Source organism: Diorhabda sublineata, chromosome 7, assembly GCF_026230105.1.
Source record: "Diorhabda sublineata isolate icDioSubl1.1 chromosome 7, icDioSubl1.1, whole genome shotgun sequence".
Classification (NCBI taxonomy): Eukaryota; Metazoa; Arthropoda; class Insecta; order Coleoptera; family Chrysomelidae; genus Diorhabda; species Diorhabda sublineata.
The window spans coordinates 7,422,567-7,450,385 of NC_079480.1; the positions used below are offsets into that span (position 1 = coordinate 7,422,567).

General features: G+C 32.6%; 1 protein-coding gene across 2 annotated transcripts in view; it reads right to left on the reverse strand.

The window, feature by feature from the left end:
* The window catches only part of LOC130446916 (connectin-like), a 475,789-nt gene that overhangs the window by 254,493 nt on the left and 193,477 nt on the right, over positions 1 to 27,819 (reverse strand). The window contains exon 1 of one of the 2 annotated variants that reach the window (XM_056783438.1): positions 4,060 to 4,191. The exons of the other annotated variant lie outside the window; for it this stretch is intronic. The gene's annotated coding sequence lies outside the window, so the exon portion shown is untranslated. Of the gene's footprint in view, positions 1 to 4,059; positions 4,192 to 27,819 lie in introns of those variants that run through there. 2 annotated transcript variants of the gene reach the window in all.

Here is a 27,819-nt window from a genome sequence, read left to right on the forward strand (position 1 = left end):
ATGTTTGACAAACGTATTTGATTATGAAAAGCTAGGCATGCCACCAACATTAAGTCTGGAAGAGAAAATTGAGATTGTGCTAATAGTGGGTGATAACTATAAAATATTTCGAGAAGCAGCAGACATTTTTAATTCCCGACATCCAGATAAAAATATTCAAAATTAAACTGTTAGGAAAATATTCAATAAATTTAAGACTTATGGAGATGTACATAATAAATTTAGCAAAAAATGCCAAAGCATGGTAGAAAATAATGACGTTACGTTGCAAGTAATGCTCTCTGCAACTGAGCATCCTAAATATCCTTTGCGAAAAAGGGCATCTTCATTGCCAATGGATATAAGAAAAAGTACAGTTTCAAAGATTCTGAATAAATAAAAATATCACCCTTACAAACCTCAAAAAATTCATACTTTAAGACCAGGAGATGATGATTTGAATTCTGTTGTGACAAACAGGGAATCTTAGTAGATAACCCATTTATGTCAAGGTGTATTATGTTTACAGATGAAGCGACATTCTCATCAAATGGGACAGTTTCTAGTCAAAACTGGAAAATGGAAAAATTGAACCTTTTTTATCCGAGAAACCTTGGAAGCTGAACGTTATTTATGCTTTTTAAACAATAAAATAAATGATTTTCTTGACAACCTTCCCTTACTTGAACGTCAGCAAATATAGCTCCAGCAGGATGGTGCTCCATGTCACAGCAGATTAGATGTACGTCGATACATTGAAAATATTTTCATTGGAAGGGTTTTTCATCGTTTTTCGGAAATTCCTTGGCCTCCGCGGTCTCCAGATTTAACCCCTCTCGATTTTTTCTTGTGGGATCACTTGAAGCAAAATGTTTATCTTCAAAAGCAATTTCAAAATTTTGATCATTTAGAGAGAATACTTGCAGAAGCGGCTCTTAATGTATCTCCCCATACGGTTATTCATTAGTATTTATTGTAACAAAGTAAATTAAGCATACAAACTTCTTTTAAATGCATCGTTTAGTTCATTTAGAATTGTTTGATCAAATTTATAATCGATAAATGCAATGCAATGCATTAATGTGCAAACTTAAATTTCCAACATAATCACAGAGAGAATGCAGAAAAAATAGTTTTCTAATGTAAATAAACAGTGTTGAGTATTTGAAAGATATTTTTAATTCTAAACATCTTTTCTTCATAACAATTTTAGATATTGTCAAAATAAAGGTAGTTTACTCTAGAGTAAAAATCACATGTTTTGACATTTTTTCATTCGTAAACGAAATAGTCTTACAACTTAATGTAACCGAACGGTTAGGCTACATTGGCGGCAACTATTTTTGAAGAGGGTATTGAAAAGCTTGTCCACAAATAAGACAAATGTCTCAATCTCTTCAGTGATGATGTCGAAATTAATCGTAAGTAAGTAATCTTTTGATAATAAAATTATTGTTTTAATGAACTTGTCTCCTATTTATAGCCTATCGGAGGTTGAAAAAAAATCGGTCCTCGTAATATGAGTAGGTCCCGATTGACACGATCTGTTCTCAAATAAAATAAACGTGATCCAGGTTAGTTTCCCAATATGAGTTTCCGAAAAGTCTTAAACGGAACACTATCTAAGACATATTAGTCGGAATTCATAAAAAATTTCTAAACCAAAAATTGATATTATAGAGAATCTATTTTTATACTGACTTTTATAGTTCCAAATCAGCAAGTTATATTTCTCATTTATAATTTATTGTTGGTATTATGTGGAAAGAAAATGTTTCCAATAATACTTTCCGGCTCTTTGCTAACTAATGGCTGTTAGTCATATAGTGCAAGGATTCACATTGCGATAGTCATTTCGTTTATTAGTTTGTCAAAGCTATCACGACTCGGAGAATCTGGATAGCGGCCAAGAGTAGATAGCCAGAAAGTTTAGAGATAAACTAAAAGTGCTTCAATGCACACTAGAATTTTGAAAATAATTCATGAAAATATGGAATCAACAAGCAACTGTTCACATTCAGTGATTCCATGAAAATAATAATAATCATTAATAATATTTGTGAGAGGTTTCATAGCAGTGTGTCAAATTCCAACAGCTCTGATTTTACATGATTAATTTCGATTTATAATTTAATGATTTCTCTATACAAAGGGTGGCCCATTAGAGAGTGGAAGTGCAACAACTTGCATCTTTGTACTTTCTTTTCCCATAAACTGCGACGTTGCTAAGTTGGAGCGAAAAACATCCAGTATATTATTTTATCATCTTATAAAACTATTTTATCCGTTTAAATTATGTAATGTACACCCTTAAATAAACTGTTTGTAAGAAAATTGCATTTTTAGTTTATGATTTAAAAATATTCACCTTTTTAACAAGTAAACACTGATTGTGACGTTTGAGATACTTTTAGTTTTTGTGACAAAATCAAACCAGTTATTTTATACCTTAAAAACTGTAACAAAATAAATAGGGTATCTAAAAAGCTCAAAATAAACAAATTAAACACAAATAACTAACAACAAATGAGAAAGAACTGAAACTTTAGGTAACTATTTAATTAAATGTTCAACATGACCACCATTTACTTCCATACAATAATGTATGCGATCTTCAAAAGAAGCTCTACTAGCATGATGTAACATATTGAAATCAACAGTTCGGAAAACCTCCTTAATTCTATTCTTCATGTCTTCCTTAGTAGTCGCGGGTATTTTGTACACTTGTTCTTTGACGCAACTAAAAAAAAACCATTTTTGTAAGGTCCGGTGAAGGAGGTGGCCATTTATGGGGTCCTCTACCTATCAATCATCCGGGAAATTGATTATTCGCCACCTATCATGAGCAGGTAATTGCTGAATTAGTTGGGGTAATTCGTTTTGTAAGAAATTTAAATTAACTTTCCCATCAACATTTCCGTCAAAAAAATATGTGCTTATGACATGATTCCCAATTATTCCACTCCACACATTTAATGACCACCTTGTTTGACTGATGCTGGTCCGTATACAATGCGGTTGATCTTTTGCATAGAAATGGAAATTGTGTCTATTAACAAACCCATTTATATGAAATGTTGCTACATCAACAAATAATACAAAATTGAAAAAATCTCTGTTTTGCTGAATTTGTTCTTGAGCCTACTCACAGAAGGTTAACCGCTTTTCATAATCGTCATCCAATAGCTCTTGCATTCGCTGTATACGGTAAGGATGCATTTTTTTCTTAGATACAATTTTTTGACCACAGTACGACGTATGTCTGTTTGTTTTGATATTTCCGGTGTCGAGATATGAGGATTTTCCCTAACTTTTAACATTACGGTCATCTCGTTGTTCTTCTTTAGCCTTTCGCTTTTTTCGTAAACTACACTACCAGTTCTGGTAAATCGTCGAAACTAATTTTCCAATGTCTCTTTTCTTGGCTGTCTTCTATCTGGATATTTCTGTTGATAAATCCTTTGTGTGAGTAAACAGTTCTTATCACTGGCACCCAGTACAAAAATCATTTCTGTCAACTCTTGTATCAGAAAATTTATGATCTTAATTGCTTCCTCGTTCTTTGTAATACTTCTAGATAATAACTAATCTATCAATCTGTCTGACTTGAACTGTGAAAAGTTATTGCTAATTGAAATCTCCTGAATTAATGCTTATCTAAAAAACACCCCGAACCCAAAACAAAACTTCTACTCTGTTCAGACATTTCACCATCCTTTACCTTCGTACTTACCAAAAAAGTTTAGTTACTTCTCAGTAAAAAGGTTTACTGGGCAGCATTTGTAGTGCACCAATTTTCGTCAAATCTTCATATTTTTGTTTCCAACTTAGACACTTCACAATTTATGGAAAAAGAAAAGACAGGGCTAGATGCAGAATTTCACGCTAGATTTGATGGTAAAGGAATAAATAGGGTGTCCTTTTCAAAAAAACTTTACTTCATGCTGTCACACTATGTATAAATATTTTAGAAACATGTATCTTAGCAAATATAATAACTTTTTTTGTATATTTCATCTTAAGTAAGTTATTACACTATTAAAATTTAAGTAGGCAAATTGAAAAATAACCAATACTCACGATCAGCCATCATTTCACGCAGAATGGTGCTCCGTCGCACTACGCGTTATGTGTGCGGGAGTACCTCAATGTTCATTTTAGAGAATTGATAAGCAGACGAGAATTCGTTGATTGCCCCGCACGGTAATATGATCTGACACCCTGTGATTTCTTCCTGCGAGGGTCTCTCAACGACTGCGTTTTTGCAAGAGGACCATGCACCATTTCCGATCTCGGAACTGCAATTGAGAAGAATTTGACAGCTTGACATGCTTCGCGGACCTGTTTTCCCGTTAATAAACGTTGCCGTAAATACATTGATCAACACTTACAGTAACCCTTTTTCGAATCCTTTTTGTAATATCTTCTAATAAATTCACATTGATGCTCCATTTTTTTCTCTGTATAAGCAAAGTTCATTAATTCACTATTATTGTAATACAGTTTTCGATAGTTTGTGACATAGACTAAACCAGTTTTTATACACAAATGTTGTTTGTTCCGATATCAACAAAACTGTCCCATAAACGTATATTTCCTTTTACCTAGCGTTAATCGCTATAATATTAGATTCTCTATCACACTTTTACAAGTCTAGCCCAAATTTTTTGATAGAAAATATTTAGCGGTTTACCCCGATATAATCTCTTAACTACTCCCATTCTCTGTAATAGCATAGCGGGCATGCCGCTGGTTGTGAGATTTTCTCTGATTACGCGACAAACCGTGTTAAAGTTAAAGAGTATTCAGTAATTTCAACTTGTTGTTTTCAATCAACATCAAGACGTAAAAAAAGAATTCTAGAACTAGCCTAGTTGAAGTTTGAGCAACACAATAATATAGGTAATAACATAATAATAATAATAATTTTGGACCGAAATGAAGTTATTCAACCCCTCCATCCTTCGCAACACTGACAGAGAACAAGTAACGAAAAGAGAATTAATGAAACACAAAGAAATATAACAAAATGGTACAATCTATACTGGCAAAGACAAAGTTACTAAGTGGTTAAAGCTCACGTTATTAGAGTTTGTACATGGAGACATAATTTGGTAACACATACAGCGGATGTGAAAGGTCCTGCGCGTGATGCAAAGACATCGTTGAAATGTTGCAGACTCTTTTTCCCGATGCATCCAAGAAGTGGTCGAATGTACTAACTCATATCTGCGGTTAAGGCAAAAAAACGTGTGACGATTTAAATCCTCTTTCAGGCTTTCTTTATCTTGCTGGCGTAGAAAAAGTAGCCATGTGAACATTTCTGAATTGTGGTAAGATGATGGCATAGAATCATGAAGTTTCAAACACGCTTTTATACGCTGTTAAGTGCACTACGCTTTGACAATATTTATGTTCACAAATCAAGGTACAATTTGGCTGCTATTAAGAAACTGATTGATGATTTTGTTTATGCCTTTACACAATTGGTGAATTTGAATCTGTGGATGAGGCGTTTCGAAGTCGATGCAAATTACCACAATCTATTGCAAAAAGCTGGCTAAATATGGCATTAAAATTTGTTGTTTTTACTCTAATTTGGAAATTTATGCAGGAAATCACGCAAAAGTATATATAGGTGTTTCAAAAAATGAAATGTCGTCTCTAGGATAGATAGAAAACTTTGGGGTTTGCTCAGTAAAAAAATTTCGTAAGGCCATCCATATTCAAGATAAAGGACATGGAAGATAAAAAATATATACATTTTTCACGACTACTGGCAACTACAGGCAACGTTGTATTGAAATTTTATAAAAATGTGTTTTGGAAGCAAATACGTCCAAAGAATATGTTTTTATGTCCGACTCTCATAGAGGGCTCTAGTTACACGGTTCGTACCAAGTAGTATTGAACATAACTTTTTTAATAGTAGATTTATCAAACAAAATTTCAAGTGAAATTGAACATAATTTAATTTTTCACCAAAAAGATACTCTGAATAAAACTCGATACTGTGGACCGTTTTCGGAATATTTTGATTGGGGGATTGGGGAGTGAAGGCTTTTCTTTCTAGTAACGTTTCACAAAAATCCAGTCTAATCAGTATAGGAACTTGTTTTTCAAAGTTGAATAAGAATGGGCACTGTGCTATTGGAGGCATTAGTATGAAACAAACAATAATTGAGACTGAAACTGACAAATGACAACGACAAAAATACGTTTAGCCCTAGTGTATTCAGATTCAGATTCATACATAGAGGTGAAGTTCCTTTAGATTTTCCGTTTATTTGACGTACAGGTGTTGGAAGATTGTTCTTATCTGATTTGGTATGCGATCTTAAAATGCATGGAACGGTTCAGGAATTCTTAAAGCTCACATTGGAGGGAGAATCACGCAGTGGCAATTTTCCTTCTCTTAAATGAAAATCGTTCGATTGAGGGATAACCTCAGAACACTACTATGGTACTAAAAGCTGTCAGGCAGGTCACACGAAAGATGCCTTCTAAGCCTTTGCTGGGTGGGAGGTCTCATTAAAGGTCGAGCCAATGTGTTGGAATGGGTTTCGATGCGGTAAGAATACTTTTGGGAGAAGTAAGATATTTTTTCTTCTCATGATTTAATTTGGAGGTCACAAGCGATAACGCTTTTGTGTACTTGTACATACTATGAATCATTTACAATCATTCTGAGTACTTTTGATTGAAATCTTACTAGAATTGGTATATTTGAGTTAAATGCAAGGCCTAATAGTTGAATACCATAGAATCAATAGTTTCAGTATTACTTTGTATATTAGAAGCTTGTTGTTGATTGTTATTTTGATTTTCGACGTATTAACCAGTATAGTTTGCTAAGTTTTAGACCCAATTGCTTTCTCTTCGTTAGTATGTGTATGCACCAGGTTAATCGTCGGTTCAGATGAATTCCAAGGTATTTTGCACTTTCTTTTGTTAAAGTTTTTAGCCACAATGAAATAGCGTCCAATTTTCTCTGTAATATATGAGAGGTTATAGTTGGGTTCTGTTGAGAAGCTAACGTACAATTTCATCTGCATATGTTTCGGTAGTTGTGTGTGGGAATATCAGCAGTGTGTATAAGATTGAGAATCGGGCCAAGTGCACTTCCCTGTGGAACTCCTAATTGGACGTAGAGTGGTGATGTTATCTTGTGAAAGTGTCTGTTTGCAGGTAGGATTTTAGGATCTGGAGAAGGTTGTGCGGCAGATTTTTCCTAATTTTGTATTCCCAACTTAAGTGTTCCACCATCTAAGTTAGTTATAACTAACAGATTATTAAGTGGCATATTTACGATGTATATAGTTTTTTTACATATCTTCCAGAGTTGTTAATCTTTTTGAAGTTTTTGTAGCACACTTATTTATATTTTAACTGAATTACTTTCCATTTGGAACATCAAGTAGATTCCAAGAGAATATATTTCACATAGTACGAACTAACGTGAATAGATAATTGACTTGACCCAATTTTGGAGTTCCTCCCTTCACATTTTTATAGTCCAGACTATCTATCATTGCTCAAACTTCATGTCAAGTACAGTTACGATTTTCTTATAATAAGTTATATTTGGCAAATATCTACGAGCTCTACAATCAAACTTTATATACAACTTCGTCAGACAATTTATCAACCACATTCGCTTCTCATTTTCCATCTGTTTTTCACAAACGTCTTGATAAACTTTTATTATTTATTAACAAAATAAGACTACATGAAGTGGAATTTATTGGTTGAAAGAAAGGAAGTTCCTAGATGAATAAGTTGATTCATAATATGCGAAAATATAGGAATATAATTTCAAACAACTGATTTTAGAGCCTATCTGATACACAAAAGCTTCTCATTTCAAATTAGCATGTATTGTGGATATTTATATGGAACAACACAAAGCCGAAGTTTATTTAATTTTCACAAACTCAATTTATTATTAAGTTACATAGTTGACTGGCATCCACCGCATCAGAAATCTATTCTAGTTTAAATTTGAAGGAAATGGAACTTAGTCTTATTTAGATTTCTGTGTAGGGATCATTTTGGTAATGTGTTATTTATTTCAGTCTCATATGTACCTTTAATCCTCTTTTCTATTTTTTTTTTGTATCAATTGATCAAGCCAACTAATGTATTTAGAACATTGTAGTTTTTTCATGTTTTTTTAATTATCAGTCAATATTACTTCTGAATCGATTAAAAATTCGAATCTGTCATTAAATATATTTAAATGATAGAGTTATTTAATTCCAGCAGATCCTGAATTCAGATGCAGATCTATTGAAAATGCGAACACTATATTAAAAGAAAATAATTATCTCAAAAAAATGAGAGGTACTATATTCAACATCAAAACATCATTTATTATTATGGGTGCTGACTATTGAACACTCGGTTAGAGGCCAAAGCAACTATGCTATGTAAGCTGGAATTTCTGTTCTCGTTGGTGATATTCATACTGAACACACCGTTTCCACTACCACTCACATTTACACTGACTAACACGCGGTCAACAGTGTACATTCAGTCGCTGAAGACGATAACTTCATTATCAAAACGAGCGTCCGACAGTGTAGTTGTGAGTGTTGGTGTAGTGGGGGTGTAAGCAGACTGTTCAGTATGTTAACTATGGTTGATACACTTCATTCAAAAAACGTCACAACATTTATAAAGTACACCTTCAAATTATTGCGGAATGCGGAGGGAATGATATCGATTTGATTTCAATTGGCAAGTGATTGTGAAACTTTTTTGCGTTGTGAAATATTGAGCCCTTAACTAACTCTGAGGTCCAATGCCTTTTTATATGATAAAAATTTGGTTATAGAAGATTAGAATCGCAGCATGATTTAAGGGTGTTTAGGTCACTAGATATGGTCCTAAATGCCGTGAAATCAGGGTTGCTTCAAGAGAAACTAGTGTCGTCTGTAAATAAACAAACTTCACCACTGATATCTAGATAGACGATGTCGTTTATAAACAGGAGAAACAACGTAGGAAGGAGTACACTTGGGCGATAATTCGATGCTTGATTTTTGTCTCCTCCTTTATGCAGAGGTATAATTTTGAACGTCTTAAGGCAATTGGGAAAAGTGCCATTTTGAAATGAAATGAAATCATGAGAGGAAGTTATCGAATTTGATAAATTTTTCGCAACATTCACAAAGTAATTATTGATGTTATCAGATGATGTAGAGATCATGCTCGATGAAGAAGCCTCATTTCTTAGATCATTCACAATGGACCATGTTTCTTTAGAAACATTTCGATAATTGGCAAGTCTTCTATTATATTAAATATCTTCAGCAGCTTTCTTATGATAAATTTTTCTTTATAGTTTCAGTTTTGAGGAAGACACTAATATTGTAAACATTTGTTTCAGTATCAAGTCATTCAATCTTAAGATTTGTTTTGATTTATCTCTAAAGTAACAGAAAAATTATACATCAGCGAACCTCAATGGTTGCGTTGATTTTGCTAGAATTAAGCACTTAGAGACTGCTGTAATGACAATATGAATATTGAAATAAATTGTCTCAATACTTCTTCTAAAGCATATTTTGATGACATGTGTGGCAAATCACATGTTATATTCCATATTAAACATAATAAGTTTCTGAAATGGGAGGGGTAGCTTTAACAAATATCTGTGTCTTAAAAATCACATCATCAGCGAGCATGTTCCAGTCAGTTGTTAGACAATAGTGCTTGAGGTTTTGGAAACATTTTTCCTAAAACATACGGTATAATTTGCGAAAAGCATTTTCAGTATTGTACTTTACCGAAATTTTTATTATCACTGATTCATAATCGGAGAGACCTGAATTAAAGACAGTCCAGTCGGCAGATTCTGGAGCATACGATGTCACGGCATAGTCTGGTTGGTGCCGTTATATCCATGACCATACCAATAGAATCAAAAACTGAATGAAGACATTCTTAACCAGCACACACAGTGGAATAATCAGTATTGAGCTCGCCACATAGAATTAGTTTGTTTTTTAGAGATAAGGACTCCAGTAAGTTCAGTAGTTTGTGACAGCAGCGTTAGGTGTTCTGTAATTACAAACAATATAGATGTCATAAGTCTTGTGGTAGACGATAGAAAATTCGAATAGATTCTTACTCGAATATTATATCATTGAACCGTGTTATTTCGGAAAAGTCGTTGTTTGTGGAAATGATCATAGTATGTAGTAGTATCTGGCTACTGTGGTATAGTTTTTGACAAGAACAGGCTCATTATTATTCAAGTAATGTTCAGTGATGGCAATAATTTCTGGAAAATTAAGATCCTCTGTGTAGGCATCCACAAATTTCTCTGTAAACTGACAAAAATATGAAGCTTCTTAGATCAAGACTAAATGACAAATGAATAAATCAAAAAGTTCAAATCCGATTAGTCCCAATCAAGAGGTCAGTATGATAAATAAATATTTACGTTTCGAAAGTGTGATTCAATTATTTTATCTTCTTTTATTCAATATTTTGTTTTGAAAATAATTGTGTGAGAGTAATATCATTAGTGAGAATGCTGCGACCAAGAAGATCTAATCTTCCTCAACAGAGCCTTAATTCAATTAGACCACGGAATATTGCGAATCCATTAACTGATGAAGAACGACAAATTGAACGAGATGAGCGTCGAGTCGGTGTGGCACGTGAATCGGCTAGACTACAAAACGTAGAGCTAATCGCATAAGCTAGGGTTTTGAGGCATTGATATTTGAAGTTTGTTTATAGCGGTTATTGCAATATTCTCAGAAACTTACTCAATAACCTTCATTTTCAAGAAGCATTAGATCTCTCAAGATTAACTTCAACTTTAACGTAAAATACTTTGCATTCGGTAGGATAGTTGTTGGGTACTTTATATAAGCGAGGCATAAATTAAGTGAACATCGAATACGAAACATTTGGAGTAGGATGTAGCAAAGTACTGATACTACTAGGATTATTACAGAAGATAGAACTGCTCAGTTTTGAGTGAGTAAGAAGATGAAGTGACAGAGGGAATGAGTTTCCAAATAGACTCCATCTGGACCTATTTCTATTAATTTTATGAATTCAGTTATTCTCGTAACTTACCATGTTAAAAGAGTGACCCTCAACGTTTCATATTTAAAATAATATATTTCGATATATTGGAGGAATGTTCTCAATCTAAGTTGATTGTTTGAGCATCATAATTTATTTTCTAAAATTAATATAAAATTAAACGTCTCAAAGTTATAGATCTCAGTTCTATAATGAGTGATCTATGTTGTTATTTTAATAAAGAAAATATGTCAAAGAAAAGATATCATAAACAATAAAAAAGGATTAGAACTAACAGAAAAGAAAATTCGAGATTTAATTAGTCAAAATGATTATTTACTTGATATTAACCTATCAATATTTAGTGCTATTTTCCTGGCCCTAATAACTGATTCCAATCACTTTTTCATGGATCGAATAAATTTCTTCACTCTTCTTGTTCGATACAATCCCATTCTTCAGTAAGCGCCGTTTTGAGGCCCGATGTCGTGGTTGGAACAGTATCTGTAGCCCGACTTTTTCTCTAAAATCCATCCCACACATGCTCAATAGGATATAAGTCCGGGCTACGTGCTGGCCAATCCATGACGGTAATTTCGACAATCTACATACGGAACCTGTAATATGTGGACGGGCAACACCAGTGAGGGGCCGATTTCTCAACTATTTGCTGATGACGAATCTATGATCTTTCTCGGATGTACAACTTTGTCTTCCGGACCCGCATCTTCTATGGAAGTTACCAGTCTCGTAATTACGACAGTAAACTCTAAAAATAGCAGATTGGCCTATTTTTAGGGCACTGGCCACTTCTCGCTGACTCTGGCCTCGTCATAATAGGGTAAGAGCTTGAGCAGCTTTAACACTTATGTTCAAATTCAGGTAGAATTCTAATTAACAGTAATTTGTATCGGTTAACGTTTGACGGTTAACTGATAGTGATGGGTCGGGTAAATAAATTTTTGTAAGAATTAGTTAACACTACTGTAAACAGCATAAAAAGTGTGTTTACCGAACATAACATAGTATAGAAGTGTGAGAGGAAGGAACATTATATTACTTCATATCATTTTGAAGCTAATACTATAAGATGTTACTAAGAAAAATAAAATTTCTTGCAGGGGTTTTTTTTCGCGAGTATTTGAATTGGTGGGTGATCTTATTTATTATTGGATAACCACTGCAAACTATTGTTCTATATTCTAGAAGAAGTTAATTGCAAGTAGACCGAAAGTTCTAGACAAAAGTTTCTCTACAATATAGAATTATTGCAAGAGCATACAGGGTGCTTCAAAACAAGTTGATCCCGTCTCTAGGATAGATAAGAAACTGAAAAATATTTGGGGTTTTATCAGTAAAAAAATTTTGTAACGCCATCTGTATTCAAGACAAAGGTCGTTGAAGAAAAAACACATTATTCACGATTATGACGCAACTACTGACAACATTGTATTGAAATTTATAAGAATATGTTTTGAAAGCTGATACATCCAATGAATTTGTTGTTATGTCCAACTCTCATAGAGAGAGCTAGTTACACGGTTCGTATCAATTAATATTGAACTAAATTTTTTCAATATTATATTTATTAAGCAAAATTTCGTGTAAACTCAAACAGCATAAGCAAGTTTCCTCGAAGAAACTTACCAAGTTAATCCTTTCAACCCTACCGGGACATATATGTCCCGCAGATATTCCCAACCCTACCTATGTGCTGAATAAGCATGTAACTTAGTATAAAAAATGTCCCGCTGGTTTTCAGTGATAACTTTGATATTTTAGTGTATTTTTTTCTCGATAGATGGCGTAAGTTCCCTGCTAGTGAGTAGTTTTTCCAGAGCTGGTGCATAGAAGAATGGAAGTTTTGCATTCTAGCAAGCATTTAAGTCGAAATAAGAAGTATGTGCACAGCAATTGTTTTCCAATTGTATTGTTATGCCCAATCAAGCGAATTATTTCGAGTACCTTTCGAAAAAAAAATCAATATTATGGGACATATGTGACCCAACGGTTTATATTATAGGAACGTCATTTTTCCATTTTTAGGCTTTCAAATATCATGATGATCGCTCGTATGAAAGGATTGACGAAGTGTTAATAAAATTGTTGAATCAACCAGATTCAAGTAAGGGATTCAGAAGCAGATAAAAAATTTGTGCCTAGCTGCTCTGACAGTAAGAGTTGTGAAGAATTGGGACAAAATCTAGGAGCTTCAAAACAAACCAGAGTTCCTGGACGAAAGCTGTTGTGTCTTGGGCATTCTTCAAAACCATTGGCTGACTCGGAATCTGATAATTTCTTACCGAACACATAGAACAGGTATCAAAACGAAAGTACGAGGTTACGAAGAAACTGCCGATAGATAAAGCTATTGGTAATGTCATTTGGTCAAATATTGCTCCACATTTTGAGTCACGGCTTCTTATTTTTCAAAACCGTTCAACTGCAATATCAGCACAAATCAACAGATCATTTAATGAATTAGAGTACTTCACATCTTTATTTCCACAAGTCCTCTGATTTTTATTTCCTAGTTTACCAGTCAGTGTACTAAAATATTGAGAGGGGAAAAAATAGTAATTCCTGACAAATACGCCTTTTGGGAGTTATGCTTGTTAGGTCCTACAATCGAATGCACCACATTTCACATTATTCGTCTAACAATTCTTAGTCAATAAAGCTATCAAAAGTGCAATTTCTCATGAGAGATTTATATTGCTCTAGCTAAAAAATGTACTCCAATGAGCCACAAAAAGGTGCAAATTCTTCAAAAAATAATCACATCGACTAATTTGTGGCATACTTCAAAAATATACTTTCGTAAGCTATGGAAGATAGCCCAATCCAGAGCATAGACGAATCCATGGCCAAATTCAAAGGTCGTTCTAGCCTCAAACAGTACCTTCCCCTAAAACCAATAAAACGTGGGAAAGATGCGATGCTTTTCCGAGTTACACTCATAATCTGAATATATATTGAGAAAAAGATATAAATATACATTGTGATGGTATGACAGTTGGAGAAAAATTTTTTGCGAAGTTTGCCTGAACAATAAATAAGTGTAATAGATAACATATCCTTTCTTTCCAATGGAACTTGTTTATCTCGCAGAAGAGATATACCAAAATTCTCTGATATAAAACTGCAAAAAGGGGATGCAGAAGATCTTCAAAATAGAAAATGTATTATAGCAGCAAGATGGCAAGATTCAAGGGAGGTTTTAATTATTTTCTACCGCCACTTCCCAGGCCTCATACAAGTGAAACGTGAGAAGAAAAATGGAGAGAAAACCAAGACCAATTGTCCCACTGCTATTGCCGATTACAACAGATTCATGGTTTAATCAAAAGATATGCTTATATGACTTTGACAGGAGATCTACAAAATGCTAAAAAAAAACTTTTGATGATGGCAGTTGTATATGCATGTATAATATTTCAAGAAGTGAAACATTTCATTGTTCTCTTAGCTGAATTAGTTATGGCACAAGGGAAAGAAAATACAACTGTCCAAAAAAAATCGGGTCGACCTTCAAATGCAACCAAACTCATGATGAATATTGGGGACCATTTGCCGTTGGAAGTACCAACAAGAAGAAGATGTACTCGCCGTGACAAACAAAATAAGGAAACACGGACAAAAACTGTGTGTATTATAAGAGGATGTCGTCTAATAAATATTTTTTTGAACTAGTAAAGAGAACTTTTAACTGTATTTCATATCGTCATATCAATACAAGTGTCTCACACTCACATGTCTCACCCTCTAAAATGATCCTATATCTGAATTTTCTAAAGGAGGGTAGAATATTATTATTTCTACTTTATTTAACACTTAAAGTCATAACTTACTCTTTTTTGGAAAAGGAAAAACTGGTATTGGAAGGGTTAAAATATATTTAGAGCCATTGAACGACGTTGTCAAGAAACTGGGAATGTGAGATATGGAGAAATTTATTCTGGTAGACCAAGACCAACAAGAACCATTAATAGGAAAAATACGATTTTGAATTTAGTTGATCCAAATCCAACATTTAGTGTGAGGACTGTGGCAAGACAAACGAATACGTCTTCTTCAAGTACTTGGAGGATACTGAAGAAGCAACAGCTACATTCTCATGATTACAGACAAGTCCAAGAGCTCTTGCCAGACGATCTTTGCTTAGAATGGATTTTTGTCAAACATTACAAGAAAGGACAGCTTTAACAACTTTATGGAACAGAGTTTGTTTAACTCCCATAATGCACACTACTGGTGTGATGAAAATCCACATGTTCAACGGGTATCACATTACCAACAATCATTTCAAGTTACTGTTTGGGTAGCATCTTTGGATAATAAATTAATAGGCTATCATCTACTGGAAATTTAAATGGTATTATAGATATTAGAATATTCAATGCTAAACGAACGAGCATCTCTATTTTTTATACACTTTATTAGAAGGTCGTAATTGGTTGAGAAACCATTTTTCTAATCGATGGATTGGTAGATGTACAGAAACTCCGATTCATTCGCCTCCTCGATCATGTTATTGTAATCCCTTGGATTACACAGTTTGATCATATCTTAAAGAAAAAGTTACTATTGTTACTATGGATGAGACTTAAGTACATTTCTACGATCCAGAAATAGAGTAACAATCGATGGAATGGCGACACTCTGGTTCTCCAAGACCTAAGAAGATTGCCATGAAGTAATCATGATTGATTTTTTGGATAAGGTTAGAACAATAACTAGATATAACTATTCGACATAACTGACCACTCTATGGGAAAAAATTAAGACAAAAGACGTGGAAAGCTATCCAAAATTGTTTTGTTTCTTGCCCCTGCACACAACCCCTTCCATGCAAAAAATTCGTGATTTATGGTTTGAATTACTAGAACACACCCATTATTCACCAGATTTGGATCCGCCAAACTATCATTTCGTTCCTGATTTAAAAAAAAGTTTGAAAGGTCGTAAATTTTCAGAGGTTTAATAAAATAAAATAATTAATTGTTGTTAAATGTGACTACGGCTATGGTGGCTGGAAGAAGTTGATTTATTACTTCACACTCTTTGGAGTATAAGAGGAGAATTTGTTGAGTAATAAAATATTTAGACATTGAAATTTTGTTTGGTTGTATAGTAGGCTAAGAATTTTTCAATATATCCTCGTAATCACCTCAACAGAAAAAAGGAATTTATGTTATTACATGTAATTTTATTATTTTCTTTATACAAGAATATACAGTGCACAACAAAATTCCTTATATTCTGAGGCCATCCATTGTTGTTTCCTTTGGTGCTCACATTGCGTCAATCATGTTCGTTACTATTACCTGTGTTAGATCAATCTTGACTAGAATCTGTTCAGAATGAATGAATAATCCTATTCTCATTTCATTATCACAATTTATGAATTTCTCAAGTTTTGACAAATGTATGTCATGAATAAATCGTGGATTATAAGTATATAAAAGTCGTTTGTATCTAGAGGCACTTCAGGTAAATGTATTTTCATCCGAATAATTTGTAATATAGCTTGAAAGAAGAAATATAATCCAACTGAGTAGGGAGCAATTTACATGTGTGTAGGATTATTTTGAAGACTGTCTAAAGGCAAGAAAACAATCTCTCTCACTGATTCAGACAAACTTTGTGAAATAACGTATTCCCTTCAGATTTATCTCGAAAGTTATGTTTACGTTTTCACTACTATTCTTCAAGTTTAATAAAGAATGTTTACGAAAATCGAGTAATTTTGATATAAATTTCTGTCGGTGCTTAATTGAAAAAGCAAACAAGTTACTTTTTAATGAGAGAGAGTGAATTAGAATTACGGGTTAAAACGATTCGGAAATTTCTCGATATTCTGTCTTTCACTTTGAAGTCATTGTCAAGAATAATTCAATTCCATGTTGTCAATCTTCCTACTTCACGCAACGAATCCCTCTTTTCAGCTGATTCCAATACCTCAATCTACCTGCTTTTTGTAATTCTACCCAGAAAATAATAATTAGAATAATTACATTAGTCGATCAATATGTGAACCTTGGTTTCCAACTAAATTGCTCAACCTATTTCAACTCGTTTGAAAGATCATTGTTGCAACATAAGACCTGATTGAGTATTTTTGTTATTATTAATTGAAAACTTGAAATATATTTCATATATATGGTATTTTTCACCAAAAAGTAACCTATTTCACGAAATGTCATCCATTGACTGTGATAAAATCTTCTATAACATCATATCTAACCTTTAAAATAACTTCTGCCGAAGTGAGCTTTTAAAATTATCATGGATTCTTCTATATCCCGAGACTTTAGATACTCATATATAATAAGTCTTGGTCTGGCAATTATTGTGGTCATTCTGTTGCTTCTCCGCACACCAATTTGTTGCCAATAAATCCATTATTCAAACACTGTCAACTCGAATGAAGTGATAGAGTTCCGTTTCATGGAAAGAGAATAACATTTAGCAGCATCACGTTATCGAGATTCTATTATGTCTCGAAGAAAATTTAAGTAAAGCTCATAAATTAGAGGGTTCGATAATATCATATTCGAGAGCACCAGTCCTTATGTACCTCATTTGGATACTGTGTATGACTTTTCTTGAAATATCGTGAATATTGCCTTCACACAAACATGTCCATTAAAAAAATCATATTGTTACGAACTTATTCATCGACATAGATTACGAGGCCAGTCCGCCAGTCTCTTTCAATTTAGTTAATAAATGCTAAAGTTTGACTGAAGCTTGATATTTTTACCTACTTTAGATGTGGCGGCCAATCCTTGTTTTTATAAGCTTCTCACATTATGTTGTAAATGGTTTTAGTTTTTATAGAGAAAATTTTCGTTGTTCACGGCATTGTGGAGTTTACAATTCCAATTATCTAGAATGACGTCGGATATAAATAAGCAATAGTTTAGCAACCAAGGTTAGATTTGAGGTCAAAGTGAACATATCAGGATAGTAAAAAGTGAATAAATTGAATAAGTATTTAACAATTAGTATTAGTGCATAGTTTATTGAAGAGTTAAGTGTTTTTTATTTTAGTTTATAAATAAATCACAAAAGTAAGATACAATGTGTGTACATATTTACCCCACCGTTCAAAAAAGAGTTTAAATGAATAAGAGTATTACATTATAATCATTATTGAAGCAAATATTATACAAAATATTTGAATTTTTGATTATTAATTCAACTTCAATGTGATTTATTTCCATCAATTGGGGATACAGCGAATCAAAGATCAGTATATTTTTAGGAGTCCCACTTTATTATTAACACTAAAACAAAAAAATGTTTATGATACTATGAAAAATGATTTTCTTTTCTCTTCTGCTCTACTGATGATAACTATGGAAAAGTTATTCTACTCTATTCGTGAAAAATAATTTATCCATATTAGATAATGTGCAAGAACTGGTAATCTCAAATTAACATTGAAGGAGACAAAAAACTTCCTTCAATTTCGATGTATAATTCCAGGTTCCTTTTATTCAAACAGTTTCTAAATATGATTTTCAAATTCATTTGTTCCCAGGCAAAACCTATAAGCGAAGAATTTAAAGTTCCAAACTGAAATTAAGTACCCAATTTGTTGAAATATCACCCCTGACAAAATGTTTTATCCACTCCAACAAGAAGTCCCAAAATACTCGAACGCAAAAAATTGTTGACCCGACCCTTTATATAGTAGTCCCTTTTGATATTAGGCCAGTTGCCTGGGGTTATGACCGCTCGAAAGAACAAGTTAATTAAAAGCATAAATATTATTCCAGCATCCAAGTACACTCTCATTCAAATAAAAAAGTCATTAGACATAACTCTGCATACGTTGCATAGAAGATACTTGATCCTTGTATAGAAAATAAGTATGTTCCAATCTTTGATGTCTTATTGTAATTTTAGCTATAATCACTTTACGTTAAGTTTATTTTATTTTCGCTTCAATATCAGGAGGTTCGTCTTGTGATTGATTCCATCCCCTCAGTTTCCAATTAGTGTAAACTTGTTAGGAAATGAGAATTCTTCGGTTACTGGACGTACTTCAGGGTTTCTTATTTGATTAACGATATCATATACATATACAATTATCCTATACGGGGCGTCTCACGACGAGTTAAAACTATCTGTATATGGCAAAATACTTAAAGTAAAATCATGAAAATTTTTACGTTTGGGTTATCGGATACGATCTTTAAAACTAAAATATTTTCAAAGATGGCCGACTCTAACTTTGTTGTTTTGAATAGAATACCCTGTATATTAATACATTTTCTGAATCTACGCAAAAGTTTAGTATACTTTTGTCTAAAAACTTTTTTTGAAAAAGGCATACTATTAATTTTTTCAACCGTTACAGACCCTTATAAATTATTTTTCTACGAAAAAATATGAAAATGGTTCCTATTCAGATTCTTTCGGCAAGGTCAGATGTATTTGAATCTATTTTTCATTTTATACAGAGTGTGTATACAAAGTATTCAAAGTTTAACTTGATAAATATCAAATTTTTTTTATTTTTTAAAATAGAATCACCCGGTTTTTTCTATTTTAATGCATTCAGGGAAAAATAAGGCAAATTCAATTATACTTTATCATACCTTAACCTTACCGTTTTCCAGATATTAAATATTTTTTGTAAATTTTTAAATAGGAAAAACCGGATGGTTTCAATTTGAAAAAATTTATTATTTATGAAGGTACATTTTGAACACTTCTTATAAACACCCTGTATAAAATGATAATTTTTTCAGCATAGATTCAGATACGTCAGACTTTGCTCAAAGCAACCGAACAGAAACCATATTCATATCTTTAAGGGTATCCTCGTAAAACATAATTTACAAGTGTCTGCAATGGTCAAATTTTTTACAAAAAAATTATTAACTCAAAAATTATGCATTTTTCGAAAAAAGTTCCTAGAAAAAATTATACTGAAATTTTACGCAAATTTCAAAAATGTAGAGACATACGGGATGCTCTATTCAAAATAACAAAGTTATATCTTTGAACATATTTTAGTTGAAAAGATCGTAACAGAAAACCCAAACGAGGAAATTTTCATGATTTTACTGTAAGTATTTTGCCATATACAGAGAGTTTTAACTCGTCGTGGGGCACCCTGTATATTAAGAATAAGATAGCAATACGATATCTCAATGCTCTAATGTTTGTATTAGAACTATTCATGCGATATTACCGAGTACTTTATTATTATTTAGAAATGCTATTATCTTCTTGGTCTATATTTACGAAGCTAACATCACAGATACTCAATTCATCTTTAGGAGTGGAATGGGGACAATAGAAACTTTATTCAGTATCCGTGGGCTAGTCCAGGTCGGCCGATAAGTAGAAAAGGATGTCTTTCTCTGCTTTTTTCACCACAAAAAGGCCTTTGGCAAATTCAACAACTTAATCAAAGTATCAACAACGGATGTTGATGAAGGGGATATGAGATTTATTCAAAATTTGTACTGGTGCCAAACCGCCCACGTGTAAACAGATGAATTAACAACAGACGAGATAACAATTAGTAGAAAAATCGAAAAAGGATGCAACGTATCTCCACTTTTACTCAACCTCTGCTCTGAAGCCATCTTCAATGAAGCATTGGGAAATGAGGATAGAGTAGTAGTAGTTGTAACGGCAGACACAATTGAGAATTTATGGCACATAATCGACCAACTAAACTATGTTGGTGGAACTAAATTGGAATTTCTGGAACCGTTGGAATATTCATACTGAATACACTGTTTACACCACCACTACACCAATACTCACACTGTCTGACACACGTTTCGATAACCAAGTTGAACAAGGACTGGAAAGATAAGAGAGAGGTCAGAGTGAGAATTGGGTTGGGCCGCAATTGTTTCTTCAAGCTGAAGAATATTATCACCAACAAAAATATTAGCTTGAAACTAATAATTCGATGGATATATGTTACGTATGGTCGGTATTACTTTATGGTATGGAAATATGAACTCTTAAAAAATGAGGGATAAATAAATTGGAAATGTGGACCTATCATCGAATCCTAAGAGTAGCATAGACTGACAAGTGATATATAAAGAGATACTAAGAAAAATGGGAAAAGTCTGAGAAATTCTTCTAAATATAAAAAGAAGAAAAACAGCCTAATTGAATCCAAAGTATCAACTTCGTCAACTCATAGTTTAGTAAGGGATAGATAGTAAACGGTGAGTCGGACGGAAGCAAATGTCTTGGCTGAGGAACATAAGAGTGGGCAGGCCTGAGAAATATAGATCAAATTCACACAACCTCGGGCAGAGAAGCTTATGAAAATGTTATCGTCAACATTCAATAATGGATGGGTAGCAGAAAGAAGAGCTCTATAATCTTGATTTAGTCTTTCTGTCTTAATAATGTAAAATAAAAAAATGATTGTAGTGCAAAGGATAGAACTTATAGGAAAAAAAGACAAAGGAGATTTTTGTCACTAATTCCCATCAACAAACCTCCATATATTTCCAACAAAACATTATTTATTCTTGATCTCTCAAATGTTATGATTAGTATTATGGTGCTAGGAAGTTTGGAGTGTTGATATTCCATGCATTTTCCATGTAATTTATAAAATTGCCTTGAGCAAATATAATTTGATAATTCAACAAATACAACTAACATTTCTCATTTGAAAAATATTATTGAATTTGCACGATTCATATTTCAACTGCAATAATTATTTTTATACAACGTTAAATGAAAGTGTTTTCTCTAATACCATTCAAAGTCTCCAAACTATTTGACGAGTTTGTTAATCACTAATTACTTTCGATTAAACTTTATAATTGATTTATTCCGTGGTAACTATGAAGTTTATTTAGCGAGGGCCAGATTGGAAAACATTGTGTTATTAAAATTGTTCGTAATTGAATAAGGGGAGCCGCTCTGATATAATAAGCCTCCAGAATAGGGGCTGGAAGGTACTCATTCAACTCAATTACGAAAGTTTTTAGAAAATTACTTGTGTATTAAACAAACGTTTAATCTAATGATATAAAAATTCGTTTTTGTGTCAACAAGCCTTTCACAAATATTCTAGCTTTTGAGTTTTTCAATATTTGAACATTTTTCTTTCCAGAAGAACTTCTCGCACTTTCATTTTTTTTGGAAATTAATGTATTGATATTTTAATTGAATTAAAATTACATAGAGTTTTTTTATGTACGACAAATCAATGTTTAATACTTAAATGTCAAACTCTAAAACAAAAAGTTACTTATTATCTCGGAAACGGCTTGTACCATGTTCATAAATTTTTGTGCGAAATGTTCTTGTGATACGGCCGGTGTTATGATTGTATCTACATTGTTTTTAGATCTTTCCGTTTTCTGGGAAAATAATGAACTTTGCTTTATCAACTGGATCACCATATATATTTTGTGTTTTTTAGAAATTCTCAAGACATACTTTCAAGATTATTTTTCATGTAATATTCTTTATATCATAATTTTGCAGTTATTGATACATTTACAGTATCTCCACCAAAGTGCTAACTAACAAGGTCTAGTGTCAAAAGGGTATCACATTACCACCCTCATTCGAAGTTACTTTAGGTATCAAATTAAAAGGTTATCACATTCTATCGGGAAATGTAAATGAAGATATGTACCTGGTTTTTTTAAGTAATAATTTATTCGAGATATTAGAAGATGCAACGCTAAATGAGCAAAGTTCTCTAGTTTCTATGCACGATGGAGCTACACCTCACTTCGATAAAAGGTGTCGTGATTGTTTGAGTAACCATTTTTTGAATTGATGGATTGAAAGAGGTAAAGAAGGTCCGATTCATTGGCCTCGCCGGTGATGCTTACACAGTTTGGTCCCATTTTAAAGAAAATATTTATGCTACTGAAGTAAATTCATCTCGAGATTTGAAATACAAAATTCAATCAATTTAATGACCTCAAAGCTGACTCTCAACCATTAAGAATATTAATGGATTTTTCTGAAGAACGGATAGACTTGTGTATTTGTGAAAATGGATTATTACTTCACAAATTTCAAAACAAAATATTTCGAAAACGGTACACATTATCGAGTTTGGTAATTTTATACTTTCGCGGCCCCCTCGTTTTTTGGCTGTTGAAAATCGAAAAATCATCCAATTTCGATGAATTTTTTTTAAATCTTCGTTTTTACAGATTTAGGAAGAAAATTATGAGATTAAAAAAAAAGGAAACTTACATTGGTTTCAGGGCTTCAAATGTTCATGAAAATGCACTCATTCACGTATAATTGGTGATAACTTTTTTCCAAATAATCAAATTAAGTCGTTACATATGTTTTTCATAATATACACAAAAAATGGAACAAAATGAAAAAAAATTATACAAAAATTTAGATTTATCATGTTTTTACAATTAAAAAAATCAACAATTTCATTCAAAACTGATCTTTTCTCACATAAAATCATTTTTACCTTTTTATCAAGTCATCATTAAAGTTATATAAACAAAAACATTCTCAAAATCACTTTGTACATTATAAAAAGTTAACTTTGAAAATTGGGAAATTTTCACTATTAAAAAAATAGTATCTCACTAAGTTTGAGGGTAAGAGATAAAAAATGAATAAGCAAACATTTTTCAACTTTTTTTTTATACATAATATTTATTTTTGTTTGTAGATTAAGACAAAAAAGATATGAACTGCGTTTGATGCTTTGTAAAAATGTTATGATCGATTATATGCGAAGAAGTGCTTTTATGATCACATTTAAAGTCATAAAACTACAGGAAATTACCAGGTGAGACATTTCCCATATTTTTTTCATAAATCTGCTGTAATAACGGAGATTTTGAAGAAAAAACATATCGAAATCGGATGATTTTTCGATTTTCTAGAGCCAAAATACGAGAGGACCGCGAAAGAAAAATTACCTCGAGGTTTACCAAGAGTACCTTTTTAGTGTAAAATTAAGTTATATTCAAGTTCATTTGAAATTTTCCCTAATGAATCTATCTATCTATCCCAGAAACGGAATCACTTTTTTTAAACACACTCTATAAGATAGAATGTAGGTAGGATATACTAGGACTGTGAAATAAGAGGAAATCATTGTTTTAGCTGGTAACAACATTATTATTTACACATTATTATCAGTCATCGTATTGCAGTTTATACCATTTGGAAAGAATTTGTAGAAGGAGGTTACACAAAAACACATACAGCAAAAAAACCAAAAGTAATGGGATGATATGAAGTTTGTATAGGTGAGAAGATCAAAACAATTAAGTATTGTATGTATGTGAACCTGTATGTAAACCTTTCAGACAAACGTTGGACTATAAGATTGATTTTTACGTTTGAGATACAAATATCGGAAATCGAAAATATCAAAAATTATTTATTTGTCATAAGTTATGAAAATTAAAAGAAGTTTGACCTATTTTTCTAATGTTTGTTCTCGACCACCCTTTTCCGAATACAACTCATTTTCAGTTCAAATATTCCAGTAAGTAACTTGCCTAATACCGACTCTCTGACGTTATGAAAGGGTGAGAAACTCGGTCATGAGTTACCTTATTTGAAATGGTCTAATACAGCCAAGTGATTTCATCCCGTCCCAAATATTCAACTTTATGGTAATATCTGTAGAAACGCGTCACCTGTGGGAGGATAACAACCTGTCTAATTGTCAATTTCATTAAATTAATGCAGCAGAGTTGTTCTCAATGAATTTTGTAGAGCTGTAACTGATAGTCGGTTATGGCAATTGGTATAAATGGGGATCCGATAACACGAAGTGCCATTGAATATATTATTCGATAATTTCATAACTGCTCAAGTGCTTTTTATTTATAATGAACCTCAAACCATCATTAGCGAACGGATAATTTGAATGGGATTACTGGATTACAAACTGTGTGTAGTGATTAATAATAAAAGTGATCTACTTGGAACAAACTGATAAAATATCTAGGAAATAAACAGAGAATTTGTGGTTGGGAAACACTTTATTCAATAATAATGTATACAGTATGGACCCACTAAGATATATATCGTCATTATTGATTTTGTTGAATGATTTGATGTTGCTTAAGGTTTTACCCAATTGCCAAACATCATATTAGTATAAGAAACATATTATGGAATATTTTATAAGAAACAAACAAGTCAAATGCTCCATTCCAATGATTTCATCAAAGCCAATCATTATGAAGTTTGTAATGGATTCGGGTGAAATAATCTACACTATTTCTCATCCACGCTCTTAATTCCTGAACATTTGATGATTCAGATTCAAAAACTTCGTTTCTCATCATTACCTCCACAAAAAAGTCCAAAAGATTGAGATCCGGGATTTTCGGTGTTCATTCAATGGATCTCTACTAGCTCTACATCTGCCTGAAAATATAGCATCATCGTGATACACAAGAATTGTTCATGTGAAGTGGGCAGGTACCCCATCTTCTTACAAACATATTTTTTTATTGCAGCACTTAGTATTCTCGCAAAAGTATGAAATATCTTCCCCTAGTGTAGGGTCTCGTCCTATCAACGTTCTATAAACTGTAAACTACCAACACTCACCATTAAGCTGCCTGGCGCGCGGTTCGATCACCAAGTTATCGTCTTGTGAGTCTGAAAATGAACTAAAATTTATAATTTGACCCACCTATTGTATATTAAGTTTTCCCACCAATAAATATAACAGCAGCGCGAGAAATATAGAGTTTAGTAATTTAAGGAATTAACGATTTCCGCCAAGGAGGATTTCCTGCAAACCAACTAACCAGAACAAGCTCAGGGTCATGAATGCTAACTAAATTCAAGTAGAAGATGTCCATTTAAAATAAGAAATTTGAGAAATTGAAACCGCCGTCCGAAACAAATCTTTTTTCCTATACTTTGGACACAGAAGAGATGGACTTATTGAAGAAGAGTTTAGGTTTTATTGTTTATGCCTATGGCGAATTAATTTGATATAATGATAACTCTATTCAGTATCTTTCTTATGATTCTAGGAGTTTCGTCCAGGAGGCGTGCAGGAGTAAGATTTAGAAAAACATTTGATTTGGATATTGTCGGGAGTTTGAGGAGGAATGCTTGTTTTACTTATAAGCAGATGAAGGGAAAAATGTACTTAATGTACAAACAGGTTTATTCCAGGATAGTTTTAGCTTAATCGAAACAGGACAAACACCAGAATCTTGAATAAAATCATCAGAAAAGTGAAAGAAAGACTCAAAAATTATAAGAGCTCCGTGACTTCTCAAAATTCACAAAACTGGGAAAACTATAAGACCTATAGTTTCAACCATTTGTTAACCTTATTATAATATTTCCAGATGGTGATCCAGGGAGTTTGAGAACATAGCCATTGAACCACTTTGTTGATAAATTCTAGCAAATTTTTCACCAAAAGAGTGAAGAATAGAGAAATTAAAGATGAAATTTTAATCTCAATCAATATAAGTTCATTATTTACCCAAGGGGCAGATCTCCAACTAGATAGGGAGACCAAAGAAAACCCTAAATATATATGAGATTTCATCATGCCGATAAGATTTCACACGATAGGCAAGCTTGAAAACAACAGCTGAATCAAATATAAATGGTGTCACTTCATCCTTTCGAAAATAATATAAAGAGGGGGAGGAGGAGTAGCTGATTAAGATCGATTGTCACATGTTGATTGATGTCTACATGAATTTAGAAGCTATGGAAGTTTTTTTCATGGATTCTTCTCCAAAATCTCATATAGTAGTAAAAATATGATTTCAAAGCTTATCTAAGGAAATGTTTGTGAAAGAAATTGGGATATGCAAACTTTCCCCTTTGCTTCTAATATAATATACCCTCATTTTTCTCACAGATGTTTTTTCAAAGGAGAAATATAAACAATTTATTTCTCTTTATAGCTCAAAAGAAAAGCCCTTCTTTCATATAAGTGAATTAAACGAGGCATGAACATTCTTTTATTTACTTGGATGGAAATTGATTTTGTCTCGTGCGGCACCAGCAGCCCTCCGAGATTTAACAATCAATTTATCTTTTTCTTTTCCTATGTAAAACAAATACATTCAAACTGATAATCGAATCAAATCCTTTGAGGATATATACCCGAATAGAATCAGCTGTGATGCAGAATCTTATTACGAATACTATATCATGTCTTTTCTTGCTTGAGTCATTCGAATTTAAAAAGAGGTTAATAGCTGACGACATTTTTCGCAGAATCGATTCGAAAAATTTGAAATTCAATATTATATTACATTACATTGAAGCTATATAGTAATATTTTTGGATTCTCATTGAACCAAACATCATCATCTTGTAGTAAAAGAAAAACTCATCATATTGCAATGGTTTTTTTATCTTTCAATTTATTCAAGCTATTTCCAACAATAAGGTGGATTTATACTCACATTTATCAATTACTTTCTTGTTTAACTTGTACACTTACACTAAGTGCACTATTTACTATTCACTAAACTATACGCTAAGACTCATTACTACACTTATTCGATTATTAACATTAATTAGTTCAAATCCACTGTTTATCTATTCCGATGTGTTCGTGATAACATCAGATTATTTACTGACTTCTTGCTGCTAAACATGCACGCATTTATACCAGAAAAATTTCTCGAATCATTTTATAAAGTGAACAAACAAATTATAAGCTCTTCCTAGAAATTAGTTCTAAGAGAAATATAAACAAATTTCGCTGTAAATATAAAAAACTTGCGAAAAAACAACAAAACATTCGTCAAACTTATTGCTCTTCATAATAACCGGACATGATTG